Below are 8,246 nucleotides of genomic sequence, written 5' to 3'. Positions count from 1 at the left end.
TCTACATCAGTATCATGAACTAGAATCCAATGAGGACAGTATTGCAAACTTGGAGAAATAGTTGCCCTGGAAGGAACTGAATTAGATTGAAGACATTTTGGATAGTAGGATTGGGCGTAGTACCTGGAGCAGTCATTATAAGGAGTATCTTGTGAAGTGGAAGGACAAACCAGTTGAAGACTCATCTTGGATTTCCTAGGTAGAGGTAGACCGCATTGGTTTTCTTCTGACCCCAACAAAGTGAGAGACTCACTTTTTCAACAACACCGGAAGTCTGATGCAGGAGCATCCCTGGTTCTTGGCAATCTTACATCAACCAAAAATATTTCCTTTTTGTTTTGCAGTTTCAGCATTTCATTCTACATTTTCTTGCATTGGCTCACTAGATCTCGAGGAGTTGGATTTTGCTTGAGGAATTGATCATCTTCCTTATTCCTAAACCGCGGAGCATTTGGATCATTTTTTGACAAGTTATCAATTCTGGTTTCTGAGACAATTTTCTGGTACCGGAACCAGTTGGACCTATTTTCTTTGGTGAATCTACCAGATCCCTTTCATAGCTTGCAGAGCCCTGAGCGTTGATTCTAATGTTCCTTGGCGTGTGGTCGACCTTCCTGTTGATCCGCACTTCATCCTTTGGATTTTCTGAAGGAATCTCTTTGGTGGAGGCCAACCTTGTTGGTTTTACACTTTTGGTCTTGTTCTTCGGCATTTGATCCTTTTTGGGCCAACTGGATTCCCTTGGATCATATAAATCATTGTAATTGAGCATTAGAATGAGATCAAAGAAAAATATTGAACATAGAAGATAGATCTTAAGTTTTGAGGTCTCGGTTGAGACCTGTTCTGTACTTGAGCATGTTTGTAGTAGGCCAATGAGCCTAATTCTTGTATCCCAGATGTTATCGGTTGCTTGTAATCAATTTTCATGATTTAATTCATTCAGTCATGCATTTCCTCCATCATATCCTTGTGTTTCCATTGTGTTTACTCTTGCTGACCGGTCTAGATTGATCTCATTGAGATCCCTCCTAACCGGTGACTGCACCACATAGTGGATATATTTTTGTGGGCAAGTGCTCACTGTGGTTTTTCCCTATTTGGGTTTTCCACAAAAATTCTTGGTGTTCATGTGTTGAATGTGTGTTGTTGTTTAATTGTTTATGTGTTGTATTAATTTCTATTTTGGACTGATTCACCCCCCCCCCCACCTCTCAGCCATGTATTAATTATTTTAGAATATAAGTTCTTGAGACTTATAATATTCATGGGCACCTCTAGTTCAATACTTTCAGGGGTTACAAGTTATATGCCCATGATCTCAATGTCCTCAAATGTTGGAGTGCCCCATTCTTCATTACAAGGATTAGGGAAATGGTGTGAGAACTACATATGTCAATGTGACTTATTGGATGTGTTATATTGGCATTCTCTAAGTTGTGATGTCTAAGAAAATTTCCATCAAATTCCTTGTGATAGAGCATGCCACCAAGGGGAATAAAATGAAAGTTTGTGTGTGTGTGTGTAGTTGGACTTCAAATATGAGGATGTGAATTTGAATTTTAGATTTTGGTGTTTAGATTGGATACTTGGAGATTTTGATTGAAGTGGGGCATGTTGGGATTGGAAGGTGAGGTTGAATTTGGTAGATAATTTAGGTTGGGTTGATAGTATGTTTAGAACCAACAACCTCAGTGATGCAGCCATAACCGGTAAAACCCTCAAAGAGAATCAACCAGCTTATGAAGCAAGAGCAACACAACTAAAGCAGCAAGAAAATATAATAAGATCACATTAACAGATCATATTATTTCTTTAGAACTTCCAAAAATCATCCGAAAATTATCATATAATCATCAAAGAACATTCAGTAATTAACCGGTTACATGCAGGCTATCAGCCAAATAGAATCCAATCCGGGACTCTAAGAATCAACCAAATCACAAGATGTGAATCTCAATCCTTATTCTCAATCCTTCTTCATTTGCCTTACAAATGATTACATAGTAACATATTTAGACCCACCAGAACATATCCGGGTCGGCCTCATAAGATTGCATTTACCAATGCAAGAAAATGAAACGTGTAATTAGGTCGGCCCTAAGAATTAAAGAAATCTTTTCGGAAAATAACAACCAAGAGATGTGGTTTAGTAGGAAGGTTGGTGACACGCCAAAGTGCATCAAACAAGACCCAAGATAGATCCACATGCCAAGAATCACATCGGTAATGAAAGAAAACCAATCGGTAAGTAGAAGAACTATCCCAGAACCCAAAAACAGTCGATCGGAAGTGATAAATGATCAAAAAATAACCCAAATGAATTGAAAATCTGGAATTAAGCACACAAATCAGCTAGGAAACCGAAAATAAGATCTTCCATGAAAAGAAAGCAACTACTGGTGCCAACCAATAAGAACATGGAAATCTGCACAAAGAACTAAACAAGAACAAAACTGAAAGGAAATATTTTTGGATAATGCAAGATTGCTCATCGACTAGGGATGCTCCTATATCAAACAACCCAGGTAGAAAAAGATGTTCCATGAGAGGCAACTCATGATCATCTAAAAGGATTCAAAATAAAGACCCCATGCTCATTTCTGATCCAAACATATTCTTTATCTACCAATCTTTGCTTTAACTCTTCTAGTGCCTCAACCGACTTCTCTAACCTCTAATTCTCTATGTTTCTCTTCCTTTGCTTTAAATCTACACATTGTCTCTATTTACTACCTTCTTTCTTCTACAACTCTGATTTGGTTCTACCACAAGACTTCATCCAGTTTGTCATCATAAGCTCCCTGTCAACTGATTCCATCTGGCTCAACTGCCAAATCCTTCTGCAAACTCATGTCACCCTCTGGTATAACCTCTGCAAATGGTTCTATTAGATCTTTCTTCAAATCCTCTGGTATAACCTCTACAACCGGTTCTATCAAATATTTTTTCAAATCTTCCAGTATAACCTCTACCATTGGTTTCTCCAAACTAAGATTCTTCACCTCCTTCTCTTTTTCCTTCAAAGAAATCAATGTGAACTTCTGCCCATCCTTCTCAATAGTGACTAGGTTTCTTCTATAGTCATAAATAGCTCCTCAATCATACTACCAAGTTTTTCCCAACAAAACATGACAAGCACTCATAGATATAACATCACATAAAACTTCATCTCTGGAAGGCCCAATATTAAAATTCACCAAACACTACTCCTTTATCTTTATATTTTGATCATCTTGTAACCAACTCACCTCATAAGGACAAGGATGGTCAATCCTCTTCAATCCAAGCTTCACAACCATCTCCTCAGATACCAAATTGTCAATACTTCCACTACCTACAATAACCTTGCAACACTTACCACCTGATTTACCCACAGTCTGGAAAAGACTCTTCCTTTGACTAGATCTGGTATCATTTCTCCTGAACATAAGGGATTCTCCTTGCTCCAGTGCACAGTCAGATCTGGTACCTTCACCTTCCGATTCCTCATTTTCTACACAACTTCTTGCCATTCCCTGCTTACATTCATATAATCTATGTCTGGTTTCTCCACACTTGTAACATTTGCTAGGAAATTCTCTATCGATACTGCTACTACCTTTCCTCTATGATTTTGGCTCTGGTTCTTTACTCCACTTAGGTTTTGATTCATCTTCCTCAACTGGTTTCTTCATACTATCACTTATCTGACCTTTGAATTTCTCCTTCCCTCTATTCAGTTGTCTTCTTCTCATCTTCTCCTTAGCCTTCAAAGCATACTGGTAAGCTTCTTCAATTGTGGAAACCTTCAACATACTCATCTCATCTTGAATGTTAAAAGCAAGTCCATTTACGTACCTTGCCACCTTTTCTTTGTCCATCTCTCTATGGTCATATCTAATTACCACCTTGTATAATTCCTCAGTATATTCTTTCAAAGTCATGCTTCTCTGTTTCAGGTTCTGCAACTTCTTGAACAACTCCAGCTCATAGTCTCTCGGTATGAACTTGGCCTTCAATCTTGTAACCATTTGTCTCCACTGGGTGATCTTTAATTCACCATTCTCCACTCTGTCTTTCTGCAATTCCTTCCACCATAAGGCAACATGCCCTTTCAACTTAGTTTGTGCCAACCGCACTCTCTGTGGGTCCTTGACATCCTCAAACTCGAAGTAATCCTTCAACTCTCTAATCCAATCCATCAGATCCTCCAGGTTCAGCGTTTCAGAAAAGTTGGAAACTTCAACTTTATGAACTTTACTCACTTGTGCCACTGCTCTCAGGAATCTTTCCTCTCTTCCAACTTCCGGTCCTTTAGCTTCCTCAAGCTCTTCACTGGCTTCCTCATATTCATCCTCGGAATCAAGGTTTCTCCGCAAACCAACCAAAGCATTTCAGATTTCATTCCTCACTTTATTCTTGAAGTTTGCCATCATCTACTCTACCCTCTACGGGTTTGTCCTTCTAGGCAGCATCTCCTCTTCCACTCCGGTGAACTGCCTCAACTCGGCGATCTAATTGTCGGTTTCGATTGCCTCCCCTCAGTAATTTATCCACCCAAAGGAATGCCTCAATGTTCGCAAACGATTATTCCACCAGCTAGTCCATAACTAGCTCTGATACCACTTGATGTAGCCATAACCGGTAAAACCCTCAAAGAGAATCAACTGGCTTATGCAGCAAGAGAAACACAACAAAAGCAGCAAGAGAACATAATAAGATCACATAAACAGATCATATTATTGCTTTAGAACTTCTGGAAATCATCTGGTAATTATCATATAATCATCAAAGAACATCCGGTAATTAATCGGTTACATGCAGGCTGTCAACCAGATACAATCCAATCTGGGACTCTAAGAATCAACCAGATCACAAAATGTGAATCTCAATCCTTATTCTCAATTCTACTTGCTCTACCCTTACAAATGATTACATAATAACATATTTATACCCATTGGAACATATCTAGGTCGGCCTCATAAGATTACATTTACCAATGTAGGAAAATGAAACGTGTAACTAGGTCGGCCCTAAGAATTAAAGAAATCTTTTCGAAAAATAACAACCAGGAGATGTGGTTCAGTAGGAAGGTCGGACACACGCCAAAGTACATCGAACAAGACCCAAGATATATCTACAAGCCAACAATCGCATCGGTAATGAAGGAAAACCAACCGGTAAGCACAAGAACTGTCCCAAAACCCAGAAACAATCAAACGAAAGTGATAACTGACCAGAAAAGAACCCAAATGAACTGAAAATATGAAATTAAGCACACGAACAAGCTAGTAAACCAAAAATAAGATCTGCCACAAAAATAAAGCAACTACCGATGCCAACCGATAAGAACACAGAAAATTGCACAAAGAACTAAACAAGAACAAAACTGAAAGGAAATATTTTTGGATGATGCAAGATTGCTCATCGATCTGGGATGCTCCTGCATCACTTAGTTGATCATGAAGCTTTATATATCATGATCAATGAAGGTGGCCTATAGCTAATGTATGAAATTTGACTAGGTGCTTCCTTTTGATATTTATATTTGATTAGATTCACCAAATTATTTTTCTTTGGGACCCATATTATGATTTTCTTTTCTTTTCTTTAGTTTTGGATGCATGTCAATTTTTATACTCATTATGATTTTGTGCTTGATTGGTAATTTGCACTTGTTTTTACTTTTATACTTGATTGTAATCTTTTATTTTATGGCAATTCTTCACTTTGTATAATGCAAGAAATTGTTGGTCTCGATCAATTGGATGTTAAGGATTGTGTTATCTTCAAAACAAATTAGTAGAGATATCTTCAAAAGGACTAGGAATGGCATCTACTTTGTTGTCTACAATCTAAGAAGAGGTGTACCCAACACTATCAAGAAATTCTACAAGGGCGTTATAATATTCATCATAGGAAATGTATTCTAGGATCAAGGAGGCCTTGCTTGTGGAGGTCAAGACCTTTGCCTTTATAGTTGATAAATATTACAAATATTATTAAATTGATGAGATTTCAACAATATATTTTTTTATAGCATTAGATCAAAAGATTTATCTATAATGCATTTTTTATACTTAAGAAAACATTGATGGATGGCAATCATTTATTTTTAATACCAATAATTAATTATTTTCATTTTCATTTTTTGTAGAATAAAAATGAGATAGACTTAATTTACTATTAAATAAAATATGTAATTTTATTATCTTACAAATAAAGGGTCAAATATTATAATTTGATCATCCAAATTCAACATATTCTATGCTAACTACTCTTGTCGTATGATGGATTTTGACATAATTTTTTAAAATATATTTAAATCATTCTTGATTTTTGGTCAAAGGTGCATGATAGATTAATGAAGTGAAAAAATTAAAATCAATAAATTAATGGAAAAAATATATATGAAATTATCACACAACATAAAAAATTAATTAAATAAAGAAGTAAACAATCTTAACCACTTATTTCAAAGTATACGTCACACTTTTTGTTTATAAAGACACACTTCATAATAGCATGGATAGTCTCATATAGAACATAGATTTTATTGATATATCTTTTGAGTGTAGTTATATAGACATGCTTTAACGGTGAGACTTCATTGATTAAACCTATCTACCCATCTCTTACTACATAGTAGAATATATATTATATATTCTACTTTTAGGCAATGTTCATTTCTATAAATTTCACTTGATCTTGTTACTTGGAAGCAAGCTAGGTTATTTTTAAGGATGCATGCAAATTTGGTGGTAAACAAATCAAGCCATCTTTCATCTTGCATTTCAAATGTTTATTGGCCAAACAAAGGTATGTGCATTTTTTCTGATTTAAATTTAGTTTTCTTATGTTCAATTTATGACATTTACTTTATATTTAGTTTGTCATGATTATGCTTACTTTTTACACAATGACTATCATAGTATTATGTTTAATTCTTATTTAATATTTTTTTATCCTGATTTGTGTGTGCCTTTTTATGGAAAACACAATCAAGAGGGCATGTTTTTAGTAATTATACTTTCAAGTTTATGTGCAATTCATAGGTTGACTTTAGATTATTGTTTCAACTATTATGATTCAAATTGTGTTTATCTTTTCATTTTACTTCAGTATGCTTACTCGCATAGATTTACATGCATATCGAAGTAGGAGAAATATATATGGGTTAAAATGACACCTTACATTCTTACTCTTTGTTTTACACCTTTTACCATGAGTGTCTTAAGTGTATTTTTCTAACACATGATTTTGATTGATTTGGCACCCTTAATAACCTCATATTTCATTAAAAATAGAAATAAAATTTGATCCTTGTTGGAACATTTCCGAGTCCCAAATGATTAGTTTACTTATTAGGTTCAAGACTACAATGTGGTTCCAATGAAGGTCAATAGTGTAGCTATAGAATTTATTCACCTTGTTAAAATTCAAAATTTATCCCAAGCCCATGATTTCTCACTTTCAACTAGTTGTTATTCATTGTTTCCAATGCTATAACTTTCAGACGACCAACCTAGGTCAAGTATAAGGAGATATTACCCCTTAGGTCATTTTAGAAGAAGAAACATCTAAGAGACCCATCATTAGGAAAACCTTTTCACACCTATTTGTCAAAAAGATCACCTATCAATCATTATTCGACTTTCCATAATAGCCTCATTTGCATTAATATATTGCAAAATCCTAGCTCTTGCACTTGGTCACTCCAACATCTATTGCATCGCACATCATTACATCAAAGTCTAAAAACCTTAGCACCATCATAGTTGGGACTATATTTGCTACATCCTATCTTCTAGCATTACTAAAATTGGTGAAATTGAACAACTAGGACTTGAGTAATGCCAAAGGAGGGGAGCAAGTTGTATCAATACCATGGCTACTTGGTCAAAACTTATAGTTGCAAGCATCAAAGTCGCAAGTGTAAGGCTGAACCAAGTTCACAATTAATTTCAAAATTTAAAGAACATGGTTATGCAATTTATCCATTCTAGATCCAGATTAAGAAATTGATTAACGATCATTTATCACAACCTTTTTTATCTCCACTTCTAAAATATGCATGTATTATTATTGTTTTGTTCATATTTCGACTTTAATTGTTGACACGTATCTATGTCTACTCTTTTATCTAAAATAATTTATTTATTTATTTGATTGATAAAATGAAATTTTTAGTCCTAAAAGAGATCAAACTTAAAGTCACAATGAAAATCCAAGTATCATCACTTGAAATCCTACCTTTATAAAGT

The sequence above is a fragment of the Cryptomeria japonica genome, chromosome 9 (assembly GCF_030272615.1).
Source record: "Cryptomeria japonica chromosome 9, Sugi_1.0, whole genome shotgun sequence".
Classification (NCBI taxonomy): domain Eukaryota; kingdom Viridiplantae; phylum Streptophyta; class Pinopsida; order Cupressales; family Cupressaceae; genus Cryptomeria; species Cryptomeria japonica.
Note: the sequence above shows the minus strand (reverse complement) of the source record.